Source organism: Halictus rubicundus, chromosome 7 (assembly GCF_050948215.1).
Source record: "Halictus rubicundus isolate RS-2024b chromosome 7, iyHalRubi1_principal, whole genome shotgun sequence".
Taxonomy (NCBI): domain Eukaryota; kingdom Metazoa; phylum Arthropoda; class Insecta; order Hymenoptera; family Halictidae; genus Halictus; species Halictus rubicundus.
The window spans coordinates 10,464,576-10,486,336 of record NC_135155.1 but is presented as its reverse complement, the minus strand read 5'-3'; positions in this window follow the sequence as shown (position 1 = coordinate 10,486,336).

Here is a 21,761-nt window from a genome sequence, read left to right as displayed (position 1 = left end):
GGGGTTTTTTGAGGTCGTAGAGTCCAATTCTCGTATTCGACGCTAGTACCTATCTGACTTGATTCATGACATGGATATAATTAATTTATTAATTTATTATTAGCATTTAAGTAAGTCCAACCTATTTTGCAGAAACGGTCCCCGCGTTGGTCGAACTCGATTCGAGCGAATTCTGGCCAGTCGAAACATTTGAAATTTGTGTCATCGACTCCGGGCATAACCCCTTTATTTCGGACGGCAGACGTTATCGCCGGCAGACGTACTTCGACGGTTTGGTATCAAAGCGTCTGGCGACGAGGGCGCCGAGATTGAAAGACGAAAATACGATTCAAAATATCCACGCTATAGACTGCGGACCGCGTTCGTTCCCCTAGACCAAGAAAAGTTTTATACGTCCATTTCACGATGTAGTAAAATATCGTCTGCTCACCGTATGTATCAGGACTTGGATTGCTAGCGGCACCATCGGGACACGGCGAAAATCAAGGAAATAGCAACGATCGAACATATTGCTATTCTCAGAGTTAGCAAAATTGCCCGAACCGAGAAAGATTGAACATCCCCTACCGTGACGTTTCCCGTGCAGTTCTGGGAATTCTCTCGCGAGCCTTGCTATTGCTGGAACTATATTTTTATTCAAATGCAGGGTTGGGTACTGAAATGACATTTGTCTGCAATATTACCAATCAGAAGACTGATCACTAGTCTACGGATCTGGGTGCAAATATAAATTTTGAACAGCTAATTTAAATCAACTTCATCCGAGTATCGCAGAAGGGTTGCGAATGCAGATATAAATTTGTTTGCAGTTGCTATTCTCATATGAATATGACATGTCACATTAGCCAGAGGATATTAATGTTAGTTTTTCGAGCCAGGCCCCCATAATCCTCCTGTGTGACGAGCTCGAACCAACTCAGAGACGAGTCTCATTAAATTTTGTTGGTGATCTAGCAAGTTCCAGACTATGCCGGAAGTTTCTAGGATTATTTCTCCCTAAGCCGCCTAATGCGTGTATTAGTTCAGTCGAAGTTTCTTCGGATTCTTGACACGATTCCGATAACTATCATTCCGATTGCTATGCGAACACATTTCCTAATTCCATGCGTTCAACATTTTACACAGTTTTTCTTAAAACATAACTCACGCTAGCATAGTCGACTGCGTGCTCACCAATTAAGGAAGTTATGCTCCCATTTAAATCTTGCAAAACTATTTTGCACTTTCTGCCTGCAAAATGTGTTGAAATGTAATCTACCCAGCTGGTATGAAATTACGAGGAGGTTCAGGTAATGCTTTTGTTGGCACTGAATATGTTTGTAATATACTGACCTCTGAATTTCAACATTTTTACCTATCTTCGTAAAAACGGACTGAAGGAAACAGACGAATTTTTCCCTTGAAAATTATGCACATTTGAACGAAGCGGAGCACACAACTGGCTAGAGCATTAAATTAAGGACAAACAGGATGTGTGCTCGTATGGACCTCCTTCAGCCGCAATATTGAAGTGAGGTCAAACGGGACACACGTTAGTATTAGGTCGTCCCATAAGTTCGCGCCGTTTACTCTTGTACCATTTAAATTCTACAAATAAAATATGTAATCACCCTTTCATTCCACAACATTTTCTGATCTTTTTGGCAAAGACATCATACCGTCACTATAAAATTTCGGCGGTTTTTCGTTAGAATACTTATCAATGGTGAATAATATAAACATATCCACGGCGCGAGCTTACGGGATGACCTAATACAAACCTCCTTCATTCACGACTTTGAAGTAAGGACAAAGAGGGCGTTTGCTCGATCGAACCTTCTTCAGTCACAATATTGAAGTCAGGTCAAACAGGACGCACGTTCGTACAAACCTCCATCATTGACAATATTGAAGAAAGGATAAACAGGACGTGTGCTCGAACGAACCTACTTCATTCACAACATTGAAGTAAGGACACACAATACATGTGCTCATATGAATCTCCTTCATTCACAACATTGAAGTAAGGACAAACAGGACGTGTGCTCGAATGAACCTTCTTCAGTCACAATATTGAAGTGAGGTCAAACAGGACATGTGCTCGAACGGACCTTCTTCATTCACAACATTGAAGCAAGGACGCACAATACATGTGCTCGTATGAACCATATTCATTCACAACATTGAAGTAAGGACAAACAGGACGTGTGCTCGTATGAATCGTTTTCATTTACAACATTGAAGTAAGAACAAACAGGACGTGTGCTCGAACGGAACTTCTTGATTCACAACATTGAAACGAGGTCGAACAGGTGACACGTTCATACGAGCCTCGATCATTTACAACATTGAAGTAAGGACAAACGGGACAATCTTTCAGCACTGTCATAAGACGAAATAGGACACATGTTCATATAAGCTTTGCCCTGTGTTCGTTCGAACACTGCTTTTATGCGGCCCCGTCCGGTTGTGCGAAGTGGATGCCACATGTGACGGCGGTCTCTGCGCAGCCCGTGATAAAGGAATAAATAAACATCGAGGGTTCGGAGCTGTTGACTTTTCTCCTCAAGTTTACGGTAGCCTCTTTCCACGTTTCGCACGGTCCACGGAGCACGAATCATCAGCTTTGCCGCGTTCTGTACGTGACGTACTTACACGACCGATGAATTGCATTCCGCATATCGTGCGGCCACGATTCCCGAGCTGCCGTAGCTTAAAACATTTGCACGGTGGGCGGGCAGCGGGCTGTTCCCAAGGCCCACTGACGTAGCACAACAGATTAACGTTTGAATTATCTGCGCGTAACACGGAATACCCGTGCGGATGTGCACAATACCCGGGGCTCTCTATAGAGTGTCGGTCGCGTGGCTCATTAACGTAAACGATTTTGCGGCCGCGCTACTTGCCCCAAAGACAGCCCCGTTGCTCGACCGATAATGAAAATACCGGACAAAGGCAGGGAGCCGGGCTTCGGCTCGAACCGTTCCACTTCAGGAACGTTTCTGTGGAATTTGTGTTTCGACCGCGCCCACTACCACCAGCACGCGTGCTCCACTGTAATGGGAATCGGGAGCCTCGCAGGATACCCTCGGAGTACACTTGCTATCCTTTGATTGCCCCTGATCGCGTCTCTCGCGATCCAAACCTACCCCAAGCTACGTCTACGTCCGGACTCGAAAAAAGAATATTAAAAATATTTCTCGCGACGAATTTTTCACTCTTCCCGATGATAAAGATGATGTTATGTCGTCCAGTTAGTGTTGTACAAAGCTCGAAAGCTCAGTCTTAAAAACTAACTTGAGCTTTCACAGATTTAAGACTCAAAGCTTCAACGCTCAGCTCTCGGCGCTCTTGGCGTTCCAATAGGGAAAAAAAAAAAATAGACAATTCCGTGTATACGTCGCATCTGTGTATACATATTACATTGAGATTTTCAAACACATCCTAGCAATACAGAAGACTCGAGTCTTCGAGTTTCAAGCTCAAGCGTCGAGGACTCCAGTTCTCACAGGTCAAGGTTCAAACCTGGAAAGCTCCAGCGACTCGAGCCTTCGAAGCTCAGGACTCGGAGCTCAATTTAACACTGTCGCCGACCAGCCGCCGAGTGACCAAAAACTAGGCGACTATACTCGGCGGTCAAACGCAAGCGGTTCTTCGCAAGTCGTCAATTATCGCGCAGATCATCAAAACAGAACACAATAAAATCTCGTCGCGCGTTGTCACGGGCGTTTCCTACGTTTGCGGTGGTCTGTCGCTGAACAGGCATGGACACGGGGCATGGGCACGGGAACGAAAAGTGATAACGCGATTGTGTCACAACCCATCGATTACGCGGGTCCCGCGAACACCGCTCGCCGCCGTTCCGACAACCGCGACTAACGCTCTCAGCCCTGTCACCATTATGCGTCCGGTCTTTCATCCGTTGTATTACGATTATCACGGTCATATATACGGCGCGTAAGGGCTGCCGGTGCCGGGGAACATGGAGAGTCGCTGTCGGACGAGGCCCTATTGTCAGCCCTCGGCTCGACATGTTGGTAACGAGCCGTTTGTTGCTACAAACTGTGCGCGTACGCGGCGCACGGTTGTACCAAGCAATTTACCGTGTCACATGCTGATCAATATCGGCGAATAAACCAAATGAATGGATTTAATCGATCCAACGTTTATCGATAGAAAACTGCTGCCGCCCGGCCGGAATAAAGATTATACGCGGCCCCCGGATTGTTTATTGTTCGAAATTTTCATCGATAATGGATTCGCACGGATAGGTATTGGATTAGCGTCGATAATGAAGTCACACGGATATCTCGTGTCAAACTCGTTGATATCGTTGTAATATAGATTGAGTCCCGCGGTTCTAGTGCGGACGTCGCGCTTTAATTTTAATGAATCTTCTTGCGTTCCGCGGCCGTTAATGGGACACCGTAAAAATAGTTTCGAAACTGTCCCCTTTGTCGATCACTCGCGCCGAGTATGCTCCGCGCCACAGTCAATCGGTTCAGAGAAGAAAAAAACGTGTGCCTTTGCGGACGATCCAGGTATATTTACTCACCGGAGAAACTTATTTTGTTGGACGATCATTATGGAATACAAGGTCTGGCGACACTGAAATTATAAGCGTTGTTTCACATCAAAATTTAATACCCGATTTGACATTATTTATTATGGAGACCGTAAACATAAACAATTGGGTCATCCAGTTACCGAGCCTCTGGTGGTTAGTTTCATTTAGAAGTTGTTTAGATCAATGGATCTGGATGAACTATTTCCTTAACACGTTGACTGCCATGTCACCCATATGTGGGTGACGGAATTATTTGTCCAGGTTTTAAAATGAATTTCCACGTTAATATATTCATTCTACCAAATTTGATTAGGATCTGTAAAATGCAAGAAAGTTAGACGACTATTCAATATCATACATTTAATTTTTTTCAATTTTTATTTCATTATTTTTGAGGATCCTAATTTGGCAGTTAAAGTGTTAAAGAAAAAGGTTTTAAAAATTGATAAAAGCTGTCTCGATTAAATGAAACAATCTGAACAATTATAAAACCGGCCTAGTTGCCAACTCGTTAACAACTGACCAACAGCAATGGTATTAAAAATTAATAGAACGCTGCATGCTGAAATATTTGTACTTTTTAATAATGTGAAGTTAGGTGGTTCGTAATAGGCACATGTTCGTGAGCAGAGACATTTACTTCGCTTCATTATTTCGTACCATAAAGGTGCACTATTTTAATTGAGTAACACCCAGCACAGTCTCGTGTATGACATCGTTGGCCGATCGAGACGAAACGCGAACAAAGCAAATTAATTTACCGAGACCTGACCTGATCTAACTAACGTAAAGTATTTAACCCGGTTAGAACACCGCGTCCAACCGACGCAAACTATGGAATTCGGATCCAACATAACTGACGTAAACTAGCTAATCCCAGCGTAATACGCTATGGTGTGAGCGCCGCATTCTAATTTACACATCGATCTCTGTATCGGTCCCTATTTTTCTAAAGATCGATTTCGGTCACATTCGACGGTAAAATAAATTCGTTTACATTAGAGTGAATGTTTCTCGTTAAGAAGGCAGACGATAAATGCTCTTGGAAAATGTGTCGTTAAATGTTCGTCAAACAATGTGGTAGCAGCGCAATGGATGCTCAACACATTACGCTCGAAGAGTAATAGACGTACTTAACGAACTTTACCTAAATCGATGGATAGGACGTGGAAGATCAGTATCGGAGCTCCCTCACTCTTCAGACTTAATAAAATCGGGATCGATGAAACGCGCGCGTGATTCGACGATTTAAAGACTCCAACCAAATAGCCAATAACGCCTCGAACAACCCTTCCATTGATAAAAAGCTCGTTTTACCGTCTCCTTTAATTCTGATTATCACTTATCGAATGACTTCTTCGAAGTTACCGACTAACTCGAAAACGCATGATCTCACCTCAGGAATGCTCGTGTAAAAGATCCCAGGATAACAATCCACTCAATTTTTCTTTACATTTTAGATCAACTGATTACCTATTATTTATAACGTCATATTCTGAAGAAATGTTTTCCACAACACGCACAGATTTTACAGTGTACAGTCTTTTCTCGATATATGTCCCAAATATCTAGTCGATAAAAGTCGTAGAACTATCCCCACTACCATGAGGTATACCCTGTGAGGGCCCCCAAAGCTCGAATGGCCTCGGTCGCCTTTGTATAAAAAAATAATATCTTCTAGCCGATATATGACAATAGATAGACCCGTGTTGTTGACATATATCGAGAAAATACTGTACGTAAAACTGGTCAAATTTTTACCCTGACGAGAATTAAAACAGTTCGACTGCCCTAACTTCTCGTCTCCGAGAATATCTAAAAAAAAAAAAAAATACGTTTTGACTTCCAAATTTGAAGGCTGCTTCCACCCCTTCATAATTATGGCTAACGAATATTTTTCTAGGAACTACCTTTGACAAAAGTTTTATAAAAATCGACTGTAACAAACATGAACCTTAATATGTTTCATTGTTAGGTTAACACACGATCAAAAAACGATCGACCCTACTATAACAAAGTCAGTTCGTTTCGCGCTGTATCGAAACCGTGTTAAACGAAACGTAGAAATAACGCAAACTCCGTTGTTCAGTGTTCTCACAATTTCCTGCTGTGATTACATTAATACGGCCGCATTCTTGAACGGGAAACTATTCACTGAATCGGTTTCCCAATAAGGACGACGACCCGCAAAACCCTTATTATTGTGTGTACAAGGTGAACTCTCTGTTTACGTCCGCGAAACAGAGCGATGGAACGTTCGTGTTACACGAGAACAGTAACCTCCATCGCGCCCGCTCGAAACTTCCAGCCAAGCCAATTTGGCAGAATTTTCCGAAAGATAAGAGTACAATGATTTCTCTTTTGAACGAATACATATAAGCATCTGCCATCTTCACTTGAGACATAGTAAAACATACAGTTTCATAACAAAATTATATCAGTATAAACGTCATAAGTAACTTCAAAAATCGCACGACGAGTCTGACCCTTCATAACCCAATTTGGCACCGAAACAGGACGAGGTTAAAGGTTACAAAACTACCGCGTCATAGCACCGTCGAAATTTTTGCACCTCCGATCGAAACCTTGTTTTCATAGTGTCGACGGTGCTGACGAATGGTTCTCAAGGAGAAGGCTAATTGCAAAGATGAATAAAACTGTCGTTGCTTACCAAATGTTCTGCTGTTCGCTGAAAACATTTTCTGTGGAATCAAATTCGGTTGTCGAAGGTTAATAATAGGCGAGGGAGGCACCGGCGGGAGGTCGATCACCTAAAACCGCCCCGTTGATCCGGAGGCCGGTTGATCGAGGACCTGGGAAGAGTCTGGGGCAAAAAGAAAATAATTATTCCATCGAGGCGGGCCGAGTGGGGAACACTTGAGACCCTAGCGGCAATATCGAGCCTCGGTCCGGCTCGCCGCATCTTCTCCGCACACCCTATAACTTCGCCGGTCGTTGGGTGCGTGGGTGGGCAGGGCCCTCGTCGGGCATGATACAGTTTCCCGCCCTCGCTTCAACCTCAGCGAGGCGAGGCGAGGCGAGGCGAGGCGAGGCAAGGCAAGGCGAAGCCCGGCACGGCGCGCGATAGAACAAATTAATTTATCATTTCGTTGCGTTACGGTTAACAGCATTCCGGGGAAATAATGGCCGGTAATAAAGGCACGTACCTAAACCTAAGGAACCGAGCCGCGCGCCTACCTTTCGAAGATGAAGGGAGAGACCGACGACGAAGAGGAAACGCTGGCGGAGGAGGTCGGCGAGGGTGGATGGATCGGGACGAGGCGACCGGCCTGTCGGGCTGCTAGAACGAGACAGAACCCGAGGACAGACACGCAGACGGCTCGGGAAGGTGCGGGGGTGGACGCCGAGGTGCGCAGCCGCGCAGCATGGGTGTATCTTCAGCCACCCTTTTCCAGTTACCCCCACCGTTCTCGCCTCGTCGCCTGTTTCCCTCGTCGCTCGTCCCTCGTCCACCGCTCGATTCAGTCACCGGACCGTTTCGCGAGCGGAGGGTTTCCGCGCCTTTTCTCTCCGTGCTTCTGGCCCGCAATTGCGACATTTCCACCGGAGAATCGTCGGGTCGTGTGTCGCCCCTTGCCCGCGAGTTCTCCGTTGCTCGGTTTCACGAAGCCAGGTCTCCGCTCTGTCGGCGATCGCCCTGACTCGCGTGGACCTCTACGGTGCAGAAGGGGGTGCACAGGATCGCGAGACCGCGTGTGTGTCCTTAACGCCGGTAGGTTCGGCGAGGTGGCCCAGTTTCGGCACGGTCACATGTGTTACGTTCCCGAAGTGTCCGTCGACGCGAGGATCCCCGCGACCCCTGAACACCGAGGAGTGCGTGTACGCTTGTTGACGACGGTCCACGCCGAGGATCAGTGAGTTCTAACACCGGTGGAGGAGTCGTTTCTTTTTTTTTTTATTTTTCTTTTTTTTTTTGGTCTTCCTCCCCGGTGAATGTTGCGCGGGTCACTAGGAGTTCCAGAGGATCGAAGAGGTCCGCCGGGGGAGAGGGAGAGAGCTGTGCTCGCACGGAGCATGAGGATCGAGGGATTGACGTTCAGTGACTCGTGAATTCGACCGGAGGATCCTTCGCTCGCTCGGGTGCCCTCGTACCCTTCGTGGTTCATTTTGTTTTCCAGTTCCGTTGGTTCCGGTGGACGTAGCGCCGATGCATCGGCTTCGTCGTGTTCTTCTGCTCGCCGTGTGTACGCGTCGGTGTGCCAGTGTGTGATGTTTACGTGACCGCCGGTCGAAGCAGACCGCGTGACCGTGGCGGGAGGTTCGAGAGAGCGTGCACCCGTTTCACTGATGCAACGTGACGCGAGACGTTATGTGCTGTCGATACACCGCGAACGACGTTAGACAGTGCGCCCGATACGTAGACGCCGACCCCGATACGAGAACCAGGAGAGAGAGACCGTCGACCCTCTCTGTCTCTCTCACTCTCTCACTCTCTCCTTCTCTATGTCTGCGCACGTCACCGCGTAAACGCGTTCCCTTGATTGGGTTGCACAATTAAATAATCATACCCGCCGTCAGTGGTTTACAAACGTTGCATAATTGAGTGACGCCGCGCCACGGCGGATGCTGAGACGCGTCGAGCAGCCGGATCTCGAGGTAGGAAATTTCTCATCGAAACACCCGAATTGCCGTCCCGGGCTGTTTGCCTTACCAAAACGAGATCGTGGTAAAACACCGAAGCTCGATACGCGTGCTCCGGTTTATTTGGCCGGGGATCGCCGCCCGTAAACTCGGCAACGTGATTGGTTTCCCTCGGCACACCCGGTATATGCTTGTTTGTGTTCCGCCGAGTATCGGGGCGACCCGTGCATAGTGCAATATTGGGTTTATGACACCCGGCTGAAGGAATTGTCAAGTTGATGCCCGCGGTAGCCTGAACGTTTCTGCGCGGGGCTTGGTTTTGTTTTCGTACGGCGCTGTAGGGACCCAATTACGGTGGGAGTACCAATTACTATGCCTACATTAATTGTACTTATTTTTAAAGCATACTGAGTATTGTAAAAGAGGTATTAAATTTTTTTTCATTAAAATCTGTTGACATATATATATATATATATATCTCTTTTTTAATATTCTTTATATTCTAAAAATAAGTATAATTAATAGAGGCATAGTTATTAATACGCTCACAGTAACTGGGTCCCTTACCCTAGGTTTGTTGCGCGTAGCCGTACAGTGATTTCTCTGTATATGTCGTCAAGGCCTGGATGATAAACGTCGCGGAATTATCCCCACTGCCGCGGGGTATACGAGGAGTGTAAACATAACAGGGCTCGGGTATGTCTCCTGGACGATACACGACCCTGGCAAGACCCTTGTTGACATATATCGAGAATTTACTGTGTATGTTATGGAAATAAATTCTTTCAGAGCAATTTCAAAGGTTATTGTTGTATCGTAATTTTTTACGGTTTCGACGTGACATAACACGAAATTACAATCGATTGAAATTGGATTATATATTGTTTTGAGCTGGTAGCAGGCCTACTTCCACACAGTGACGCGCGATAGTTGCAACGACCTTGTTAAAGCCGTGACTGAAATCAATCACGAAGTGTATTTTGCCGTTGATGCAGTAGCCGTGATTGGTAGCTTACTCCTTTAACAAGGTTCCATCCTATTACCAATTCTTTAGGTCGTTACAACATCGTTTAACAAGTTGACATTTTAAGTGGGTCGACCAAGATGAAAATTCCTCGATTGTTTTATAATGGCGAATGTTTCGATAATTGAGCTCTTGTAATTGTATTCGAATATTTATCCGACATTTTTATCTGTCTATATCTCTCTGTTCTGTATTATATTTTCCAATAAATTATTATTTCATCTTGCGAACATCTTTCCTCGTCTTCAGAATCGACAGAAGACACAAGAAAAATGAGTCCAACAAGACAAATTGATTTGGAAGGATTTCTGAAACCTGTAGAATGTAGAGTGACACAGTGTAGAATATTTAAAAGTACACATTCAAATAATTATCAAACTGAAGTTTACAATAACCTATATATAGGTACTGGTACTGCACTACACGCTTTGGTGGGTGTATTAATTTATTTATTTTGTATTAAATGAATCGAAAGGGAAAATCATTAAATACCCTGTATACTAACGTAGATTAAAAAAAAAGTTCACCTCGGATGAGCAGATGTACTTCCGTGCACTCAAATTCGCTGCAGCTAAACAATAATCGAATAATTGCGAGCGATCGAGATGATAAACTGGGAAATCGGAATAGTGATACCTCGTGCACTTAATTATTATCCTTTCTCTATCGGACGAAGCAGAGCAAAGTATCAATTACATTCCGAATATTTATTCGCATAATTTCAAAATGCTTGAGCACGAATTACATTTAATGTACATCACCGAAAACCGGGTGTACGCGATACGGTAAATTTATAAATTCACAGGCTGCAATTTCATACGAGTTTTACTACTTCCGTAATTAAAACTGTTCACCGGTATCGTAGAAGTTGGTAACAACAACATTAGAGCTCTCGAGCGGCGTTTCGGCGATCTCGAATAAACACTGAACTGTAAATAATAGCACTGTAAGTAATATAACGTACATAACGTCCGGCAACTTTTAATAATGACGCTACAGAATGTTTCGAGTCATTTACACTAATTAATTTTGTTGGTACATTCGGAGCAATTTCTCCGGTGCATCCTGCACCGTGTGTAGTACCCGGCATCCACTTGGAACAGCGTATTCGGCGATGAAACGGGGCAGCTGTCGTTTTATTCCAGTCAGAAGCTCGAAACTATCCTACATCTAAAAGCATCCGAAAGCTTTTCACCTATAACCATCATGTTCGCCGAGGAATGTCGCATTGCGCCTACGGCGACACGTTAGCATCTCGCGTTTTTCCTTTGGAATTAGACTCGGCCGGTTTGCTTTAACATCAAGCGATCTCTCTCTCCCTCTCTCTTTTTTTACTTTCTCGGTATTCTACTCGGTGTTGCCTTTGTTCTCGGAATACAGGCCGCTTAGGGAAAGAGCAGATTAGGTTCTCCACGTGTACTTTGCCTCGGCAAATACGGGAAACTGTTTTGTTTCTTTTTTTTTTTTTTTTGAAGTGCTTGAATGCTCGTGTTCCGAGATTTCTTGTCGATGAATTTTGAATCCGGCAGTGTTCGACGAGTACTGCTACGGTATCTTCTCGTTTATCGTGATAAGTATCGCAACTTTATCGCGAGAAGCGGTAGAAAATCCAGTAACTACCTGCTCCCTCTCGTTCTCAGTAAATTGCAATTTTGTATCACCGTTAATTGTACATGTATTGCAAACTGATCGAAAAAGCGGTATTTTAGTTTATTTGGAAATCGGAAATAATAATTAGATCATGTTCGAATGAAGTTTCCTCAAAGTCTTCCAAGTCTAATACCTCATCCATGGCTTTTCGATACTCCGTCTGACTAGTGCTTGCCGTTTCTACTTGCAACTGACTCGCGGAGCTACGCGCTCGTCTTTAATTACTTTCTCAGAAGACGATTCACGGTTTTAGTACCTTTCTCAAAATTACTGTTATAATAGATACAGTGCGTGATTTTTCAACCACTGACGTGATGAATGACGTTGTCTACAGCACTGCTGATGCATATTTACAATTTTCAAGCGTCATGTCACGATAAAAATTCAGTGCAGCAAAACTTTCTTTAAAAAATTTATTGTTTTAACACAAAGTGATCAATATAGTTCTAACAATTACCGTAAACTGTAGATCTACATTACTAGAAAGTGCTAAAATACAAGGACAAAGTTTCATTTTCTCTCGAACTTACGTATTCAATTTCCAAAAAATCTTTTCGAATTCCGATTTCTTTTCCGTTTGCTCGCAAGGATCGCGCGTGAACATCGCCGGTCTAGCAATCGGAGTGTCATCGTTGAAACAAACGCGAAAGTTACAGTAATGCTTGTGCATACTTGGCGTGGGCGAAACGGTGCAACAAAAAAAAAATGAAAAAGAAAAGAGCAATGGTCGGAACTGGACATGCATGGTCGCCGGTAAAGGGAAAGAACTGCGTCCAAACTTTTTGTCGGTAATGCACTGAAATATGGGAGGATTTTACACTGACGGACGATACGGGTGGACGTGGTTGCCGGCGAGCAGAGCGAGCAGCATCTATTGAAATGATATCCTTTCTAGTGGCGGAAAGGCCGGACAGGGGGATGCTTCGGGGCGAATATGAGATTTTAGTGTATCTACTACGCTTATTGTTTGACATATGTACCTATGTATTAAATGACCCCGTCCTGGTACCGCGCATCGAGCCTTTTCATACGCTGCGCTGAGAATGGAACACGAAACGCGGGGAACGGTGGAAGAGTACCCTCGACAGTGACCACCGTTTCGTCCTGGCGTCCTCGCGCCCATACGCTGTCGTCCAAAAATTTCTGACCACGTGACGCGCAACGTAATCATGTTGTCGGGTTTTAATTTTATCTCGAAGTTACAACACTTTGAAAGTGGGCAATTCTTGAACGAAAATTATTGACCCTTTCCACTACAGTGTATTTTTAATTTGTTTAAAGGTAACGTTCTTGAGGTAAACGGTGGTTGTGCAAGAGGATTACATTGCATAAACGAACCGTGGATTTGCATGCAAAATAAAAATATTCTGCGTCAATCTGAAGAAACAGAAGTCAAATGAGAGTTGATTTCAACCCTTAACAATAAACCTACCGACACTTACAAAAAAAAATTAACTTACGACACTTAAGAAAAAAAGGTTTTGTTAATATAATTAAACGTAGATAATAGTCAATTTGTTGCTGAATGAATTAGTAGATGAACAACTTCCATAAAATGACGATACTTTGTTTTCATATAATTTCAATTCTACAAAAAATACTGCGACGCACTCTCCTCGATTTACAAAATTGTCGTCTACCTTTACATATATTTCTTGGAAGAAAATAAATGAAACGAGAAACAAATACTGAAAAATACATTGTACACATACTTTAAGAAAAGTCGTAAAGATGAATAGCGATGTGATAATGTTGTACGCAGAAGTTTGAGAAGGTCCATTGGACCGGTGGTAGGTTTAGCGTTGATAAATTAAATAAACTGAAAATACTATATTCTCAATCTCTTCTAATCTTATTCTCGTTCAGCGTTTCACCAACTCCCACTGCCGTCACAAACGCAAAATCATGCTGATTCTAATCATCGCACAACACCAAGGTTTCCCATAAACGACCGATACGTTCCCGCTTTCCGTCTTACGCAACCGATCCGGCATAAGCTCGTTTAATTTCCCGTTGCGTTCAATCAACAAATAGTATCGGCAGTCGGAGGCATTCAATTACCGCGACGAAATTCACCGCTTCGCAAATAAAGTTCGCCGGCGCGCGACGCGGCGCGGCGGTTGTCGAAGTTGGCGGGTCCTCGAGAAAAATGTGTGTTAGTATCCTAAGAGACGAGAGTTCCCCGGTCGCCAATCACATTCTCGTCCAAACATTTCCTGATATTTCGCTTAATCGAACGGCGACTCGGCAAGTAAGTTACGAAGTCGGTCGAACGCGTTCGAAAATCTCCGAGTGGCTTCCTTTTCTGCGGGCGTTCGTCCGGTTATGTTCGCGAGGAGGCTTGGCTCTGATCGATCCCGTGTCGAATGGTATCGATGTATCCGCCTCTCTCTATCCCCCCTCCCTCCCCAACTCTTCGGAAATTCTCGACCCGAATTTTCGCTCGGGCGATTACGCGGAAGCGCAACACAATGGCCCCGCGTTTCGACGCGGCAGCAATTTTTCTTTTGTTCTCGTGCTCGCGAGGACACCGATGTTAAGCTCGTCCGATTACAAATGTGAAATCGATCTTTCATTGTCGGGGAATCGGCCGAGGCACGTCGGGATCGGGCATCGTCGCCGCTAAATCGATTCTCCGGAGATAGGTACGAACGAACGAACAGCTATATCCCCGTTTCCTGGGAAGAACGGAGCCTCGTTAGTCACGCTGGTAATCAAGGTTTCGCTACGACCTCGGCTCAAATTGCTTCTCGTGTCGGCTCATCGCACGGCAAAAGAAAGAAAGAAAAAAAAAAAGAATCAGTCAAACTTCTCTCGTCAGACCCGCGAAACGCGACAATCCGATTTCGCGGATCGTGATTCGTCCCCGTTGATCGCACTATTCGACACTAATTTTTGCGTTTCGGTAACCGGTAGGCGGTTCGTGTCAAGCTGTTGCGCATGAAATGTTTTTAGAAGTGATCGAACCCCACTTTTTCCTTAATGAAACTTATTGATGAAGTTATGAATGAATGAATTCACGTTCATCGTTTACACCATTTCCATTTCCGAGCTTCTTCTAGCATCGACGAATAGCGCATTGACCATCGCATAATGCTATCGTAAATATGTTCAATTCTCCACTCCATTCACATCGAATACCACCTTGTCGGAACGTAGTTTTTAATTAATTAAATTCTAGTCTTCGCTGTACTAGGTTATACCAGTCGCAGTTCTAATTGCTGAAAGTTGAAGTCCGCCATTTTGCATAAACTTTTTACTCCCATTGTTTAGTCGAACACGTCCCGTCATTACGCCTGAAGCAAAAGGGAGGGTAATGACTCGCAGTAGCGTCATATTTGTACAATGCTACGGAAATTTGGTGTAGAGCAACGTGCAAAAAAATGCGATTCCCTCGGGGAAACGCTTCTGTACTGTCTAATTAGTCGGAACTTCAATAAAGTTTAAAGAGAGCGCAGCTCGTTCGCGTAATTTTCTCTTTCGAATTTGTCGTATGAAACGGAAACAATTTCAATTTTGAAGCCAAGTTGCGCACGGACGAGCAGACATCTAACTGGGATAATTAAATACGGAAAAGTGGAGCACCGTTAAAAATACTAAATAAACGCGTTACTTCGTGAAAAATGGAAAGTGATAGCTACGTCAGAGAAATATTTTTGGACAAATATCGGTGACGATAATACATTATTTAGAAAAGAATATGGAAACGATTTTCGAAAACACGATATTTTAGGACATTTTAAGATATTTTTTATACGAGAATGTTACACTAAGTCGTTCGTGACTTTTTATTTCGAAATAAGAAAATTGCTATCCCCTCTTCTTCTTCATCCGAAATACGGCGAAAGCCGGTCCCGGGCCAACGCCTTACATCGAAGGAAAACTGTAGTGGAATATCGGCGTGGGTCAGAAATGACACGGGCTCCGGCCGGCTGGATCTCGCAGGAGTCCGAGGGTTAAATTTTTTAAACATTGCAGTGGCAACGTTTGAGATTATTCCGCGGTAAAAAGGAAGCAGCGACAGTGCACGGTGGCGAAGTATATCATGGTGAAATCGCCGCAATATTTCACGGTGGCAAGCTGTCACTGGAGCCGGGAATAATAATGGCGTTTTACCGTATAATTCCGCTAGGTGAACTGCATGAAAGTTTGACGCGGAAAATTGCGTTCCTCGTAACGAGACAACTAATTCGATCAAGCTGAAACGGCCTTCGGAACTTTGCGATTGGTTATTTAATGCTCTTAGCGGAACTTAATTCTTCCTCTAGCCATCGACATTGTAATACTTTGCGCGAAACCGTATTGCGTTCGGCGCGCACGGCGTTCGTTAAATACGGACAGGTATTACCGAATAACTTTAACATTTTCGCCCGTTCGTCGGTGAACTAATAATTCCGGCCCGTGTAAATGCGCCCCGTACAATGGGGAAAAATATTTGAACAAGCAACGCGTGCTCATTGTTGCCGACATTGATACGCGAATTCCTCTCTGTGTTTATTGTCAACAAATATTTCGCATTCTCGATACACGCGCGCCACTTTTTACGCGTCCCGGCGCACCAGGTAGATGTTAATCAGAAATTCTTTGTCAGTACGTTCCCCGGGGGTAGGGAAAAACAAGTCTGGATCGGAGCATTTTACAACAATCAAACGAACGCCATCGGACGTCTGAAGGTAAATTGCGCATCGTCGCCCACGCGAGTTTCCCCGACTCTCGCAGGGTACACACCGCATTATTTCCAACGTCACCCGACCGACTGCGCTGCGGACACGTTGCATAAAAATGAGGTCGAGTGGTCTGATGTCGCCGGGAAGGGTTTATTCTTTCAGACAGATTCGCTCGAACGACGGCCGCACTCGAAACGTCTCCGATCCTATTTGCAAAGGTAAAACTCTATTCATACCGTCGCTCCGCGCCGCGACGTCGATTCGGCACCGCTCGATTACTTCACCTCGGAATTTCTCGCCCGCGAGCCTCCTCAACATTGCTCGACTTCTGCAACGTTTACTTATCCAGTAATCGACGCGTCGGTAGCATACGTGGATGACAATTCTTTGTTTTTCTTTAAAAATTCATTTTGTTCCAAATACTGTTGCTCGAAGCGAACTTTATTCGGGTTTAAATGAAGAAATTATTTTGTAAATTTCCTCATAAAAATTCATCCATTTCCTCATAAAGTATCCAATGTGCACGAAGATTTTCCTAAAGATTCGTAATCTAGTAATTAAGTAGAAAATTTAAGTAAAAGATATCTTACAGGAATTGTATAAATTATCTTACTATAACGATAAATATATTTGTTTTTTCATACTGAACAGAATGAGTAAATTAGAATTTAAAAAAGAATTTAAAAAGAATCCATCTTTTTACTAATACTTTTCTAAAATATCTCTTACACCATATTTGTCTGACACACGATATATACTATTACTTTGCGTGCTAAATATACATAAAAGTAAATCGTTGAACAATCATATTCACGATTTTGATCTACCATTTTCTGCCGGGACGGGGGTGGTATTTCCTTTGTACTAACGATACTAATGCGCATAGAAGCCCGCGGAGCCCTCGCCTCGTTTCGATTCTGGTGGTCCATAACGGCATTAAACCGCGGCGCTCGAATTGCGATCTCTATAAAATTTGCGACGTCATTCGAGACCGCGCTTTCACGATAAACTCTCCCCACAAAGAGATCGGTCCCCAGCACTCTCTCCGGCCCCACAGGACGCAACTATTCGTTTCCATCTAATCGCATCAGCGGACGCATAAAGGTCCACGATTGCGTCCGCGTGCAACGTTCGAACGGAATCGCGGTTAGGGCGCTTTGTTCGATCTTATCTCACGATTTACTCGTTACTTAATGTCGCAACGCAGCGGCCCCCGGGATGAATGCCGCCTGTTTCGAACGGTCGAACGAGCTCCGTACATTCGCAATTAAATGAAAGTACAAACTCGTTGATGGAGTCATTCACTTCTGTTTGCCTAGCCCGAGGTGGAACGGCGCGATCGTCGTAGAAATATCGGTTTACAGCGTCGTTCCGCCTTTTATTCCACAGGCATGCAGGCACAGACTCTTAAGAGCCAAGACTCCGTCGATTCGCGACAATGTAGAGTGACCAGGTTACCGACAAAAATAAGCGAAAAATGGTTTCACGTGCCTCAATTTTTCGTCCTCATGTGAGAATAATTTTCGCTGGGAAAGGGCTCATTCGAAAGAGAAAGGTTCAATCTAGCGCGCAGTGGTCACGAGCTGACGAGATTATGCAGATATTTGGTAATGTAAGCGTTCGAAGTAGGCCAAAAATTGACGATGTGCATTGTCGTCTCTTTGACTAGTGCAGTCATCAATGAGTAATGCAAGAACATAGTCGAACCTACTCACGCTACGTTTAGTAGACAGATTTTCTTGTCAGCTTTGGAAGAACATGACGGACGTACAGATTTTTATTTTTATTCAACCAAGATTTTTTAAAAAATCTTTGTTCTTAGAATACAGATAGCGGTCAAGGCATTCGAGTGTAATAGAAAGATCATACACAAGGTTTTGAATGAACGTACTTTGCAACATTGTGTGTAGCTTTTTAGAAGCGTAAGGGTCAGAGGAATTTTTAAGCAAGTATGTTTTCTTTGGCTGAAGTTATCTTGTTTTGTGTCCCGAGGATTTTATATGAAACCTAGATAGGTATTTCGAAGTTCAACGAAAGACCCGTGTGGTTTCAGTGGGTTAGTTTCGGAATTGTACAAGGGTCTCACGTAAGGATTGCTCTTTGTGAGAATTGTCCGGGGATTCTTGGAAATGAGCTTGCGCCGAGCGAGGGATTAGGGGTTTCGTGTTAGACACAAACGAGGTGCAGGGCTTTCCACGATCCAATACGCGACGCTGTCTCTGTTTTCCGTTTAACGTAACCAAAGATAACTTCTGAACCCTTTAACGGGTTCCGTGCGAAACTGCGATAAAAAGTTGAATTTCCCTCCGACGCCGGAAAAGTAAATACATTTTGCATGAAGAGTATGATTAACATCCATGAGAGGGTAAGATTTTGCATTCCGAAATGAACGAGTTAATGCATTTCACTCGTTAATATGCACATAAGATGAACATAAAACTTCTTTTATTCAAAGGTGCATGTTTTTGGAATTTCATGGCTAGGTTCATTTATTTTCGAGCCTATTTCTTTGAAACCGAAGTTAATTATAAAACCTAATAAAAGTAGAAGAGGACTTGAAATGGCTACTGAAAAATGATTGATTCATTTCAATTGACGAATTTCTTACAAAAAATCATTCTCTTGTTACTATAATACAAGGTAGCTGTAACGTTAGACATTCATAAAATCCTTCGATCTCTCATAAACATTAAGACATAAAAGACAACATTTATTAGTACTCAATTCTTATTTTGTTTATTTGTATTAAAAATAAATTGCAGTCGATGCTGTCAGAGAGTCAAACAAAAAATATGAACACGTTCTTGATATTTATTTTAAGCATTCAAAGTTTGAATAACAACAACTAAAAAAAATTGGCACAGAGATTCACGCTATATTAATAAATATATCTACAACATATTGTTTCACGGTTTCCGCTGACGGTTCTCCACTCTGTGATCTACGTAAAGGTGTCTCTCACATGGAAGACAGATTGTGAATGGTCGAATCAAAGATCACACGTGCGCGAGGCGGACTATAGCAATAGGAGAGAACGCATTCGCTCGGAAGAAGGAACAACGCGTGCCCAAAGGGGACGCATCTCGGTCACGGGGCAGCTTATTAACGATGACGTAAAAGTTCTGGCCGCAAAGGGTTGTTGATTAGGGCGCACGTACAGTGCACGTGGACGCTCGCGGACGTTCCGTTGGTTTGTTCATTCATCGTCGAACGGGATCGCGGAGGCCCGTTCCGCTCGTGCGCAGATTTCTGGGACGTTCAACCCTCTGAGCACGTGTCGTAGTTAATCGCGCTAATAATAATCGGAGAGCGCGCGCAATCTCTTCCGAATACAGTTCGAGGGTGTTTCGAATCAAAACACCGCGGCATGCGCGCGAAGCTGCTTTCGCTGTCGGGTTATTTAACCGTCCAGCGACTTCAAAGTGTTCGCGTTTGAAGCATTTACACAGCAACGGTAGACCCGCGAGGGGTTGAAGAGGAAGAGGGGGAGATGAGGGTGAGGGGTTGAAACGCGCAGGTGGGGGGAACGAAGGAGAGCGAGTGTAACCTACGAGCCGTTTGGGAACAGTAGAAACGTTGCGATTTACACGGACGTGCCGCATATAATCCCCGCTGAGGGATTGGCCTGGCCTAGGTGAGAAACGGCAGCAACCGTAGTCGCCGAGATCTTGTTGCTACCACTGTTCGCCCCATATTTTTGAATTAGCCGGTAAACGATAATTCAGTGCCGCGGTTTCTCGCCGTGTTATCCTCTTGCTCAGATTCCGCGGAGCAGCTTCTCCGTCTGTCGAGCTGACTGACCGAGTTAACCAACTGCGAACAGTTGCGCGTATCGTCCGGGATTTTAGTGAAATTTATTCTTTGCGCGCAGAGCAGATTGCGCGGGGAACATGTGTTCCATGTTTAGCGGTGATGTTGGAATTGAGAGAAATATCAGCATGTTTGGGAAGCACAGAACACGATAGAAAGCATTTGAAAATTGCGCTTCCAAGACCTCTAAATCAGATGGAATATTTACCACGAAATCTCGAATACGTTTGGAGAGCTACGACTAAGACAATGCAAAAAGAAAGGCCAAAAGCCCGACAAAGTCAAATAAACTAGAACGCAAAATTAGAAACCTAACTTTGTGATTTGCGCTTCCAGGGTGTCTGAGTTCTATTCAATTTTTACCATGAAATCTCGAATACGTTTGGAGAGCTACGACTAAGACAATGGAAAAAGTAAGACCAAAAGTCCGACGAACAGTCAAACAAACTAGAACGCGAAATTAGAAACCTGCCTTTGCGATTTGTGCTTCTACGGTGTATGAGTTGTATTCAATTGTTCCCGTAAAATCTCGAATACGTTCGGAAAACCAGAATTAAGGGAGTGGAGCACAATGGAGAATATTGGTTGGCCTATAAAAATGTAGTTTCGCGGAGTCCGTAGGTAAAGCTAGTGCTCGCATTCTCGGAGATAACCGGCCAAAGCGCGGAGGTATTGGAAAATAATGAAGAGGTTCACCCTCGCAGCTGTTGACTCTCCCCGTGGCTGAGTGGTGGTCTGTCGATGACAACGAGGTAATTACTTTTCAAGTAGCAGACGTGCAAATGAACGGCGGTTTAATCTACGGGTAATATTCCGACGTCGCTGCCGTTTTTATTCCCCCTCATTCGGAACACTGTAAAGACGTTCGCTTCTCGAACGAATTCATCCCCGTTCGTAATTCAATTCCTCCGCCGCGGACATAGCGATCGAGGCACGCAGGGTTCGCGATGTCGTTCAAACATTACGTCGAACTCGCCGAAGATCTTCTTTTATTTCGCGGGAAGCAACTCCGTGGAAGCAGCTCGAAACTCGATTGCTTAGGCTGCGTGTCCATTTGAGAGTAAAACTGTCACGAGTTACTCTCGAGAGTCAAATTCGTCAGTGTACACGCTGTTGAGAGTGCTATCGTAGAGTGCTATTCCTTTCGTGCAAAATAAAACACTGACGAATTTCTCGAGAGTAACTCGCGACAGTTTTACACTCAAATGGACACGCACCTTTAGGTATGCTTCGAACGTTAGATCATGTCTACAGTGAATTCTCGATATATGTCAACGACACGGGTCTTGCCAGTGACGTGTATCGTCCAGGAGACATACCTAAGCTGTATTATGTCTTCACGGGGTATACCCCGCGGTAGTGGGGATAATTCTGCGACGTTTATCATCCAGGCCTTGGCGACATATACAGAGAAATCACTGTATCGACAAAATTATTGAATCCGTTCGTTTTTGTCATAAAC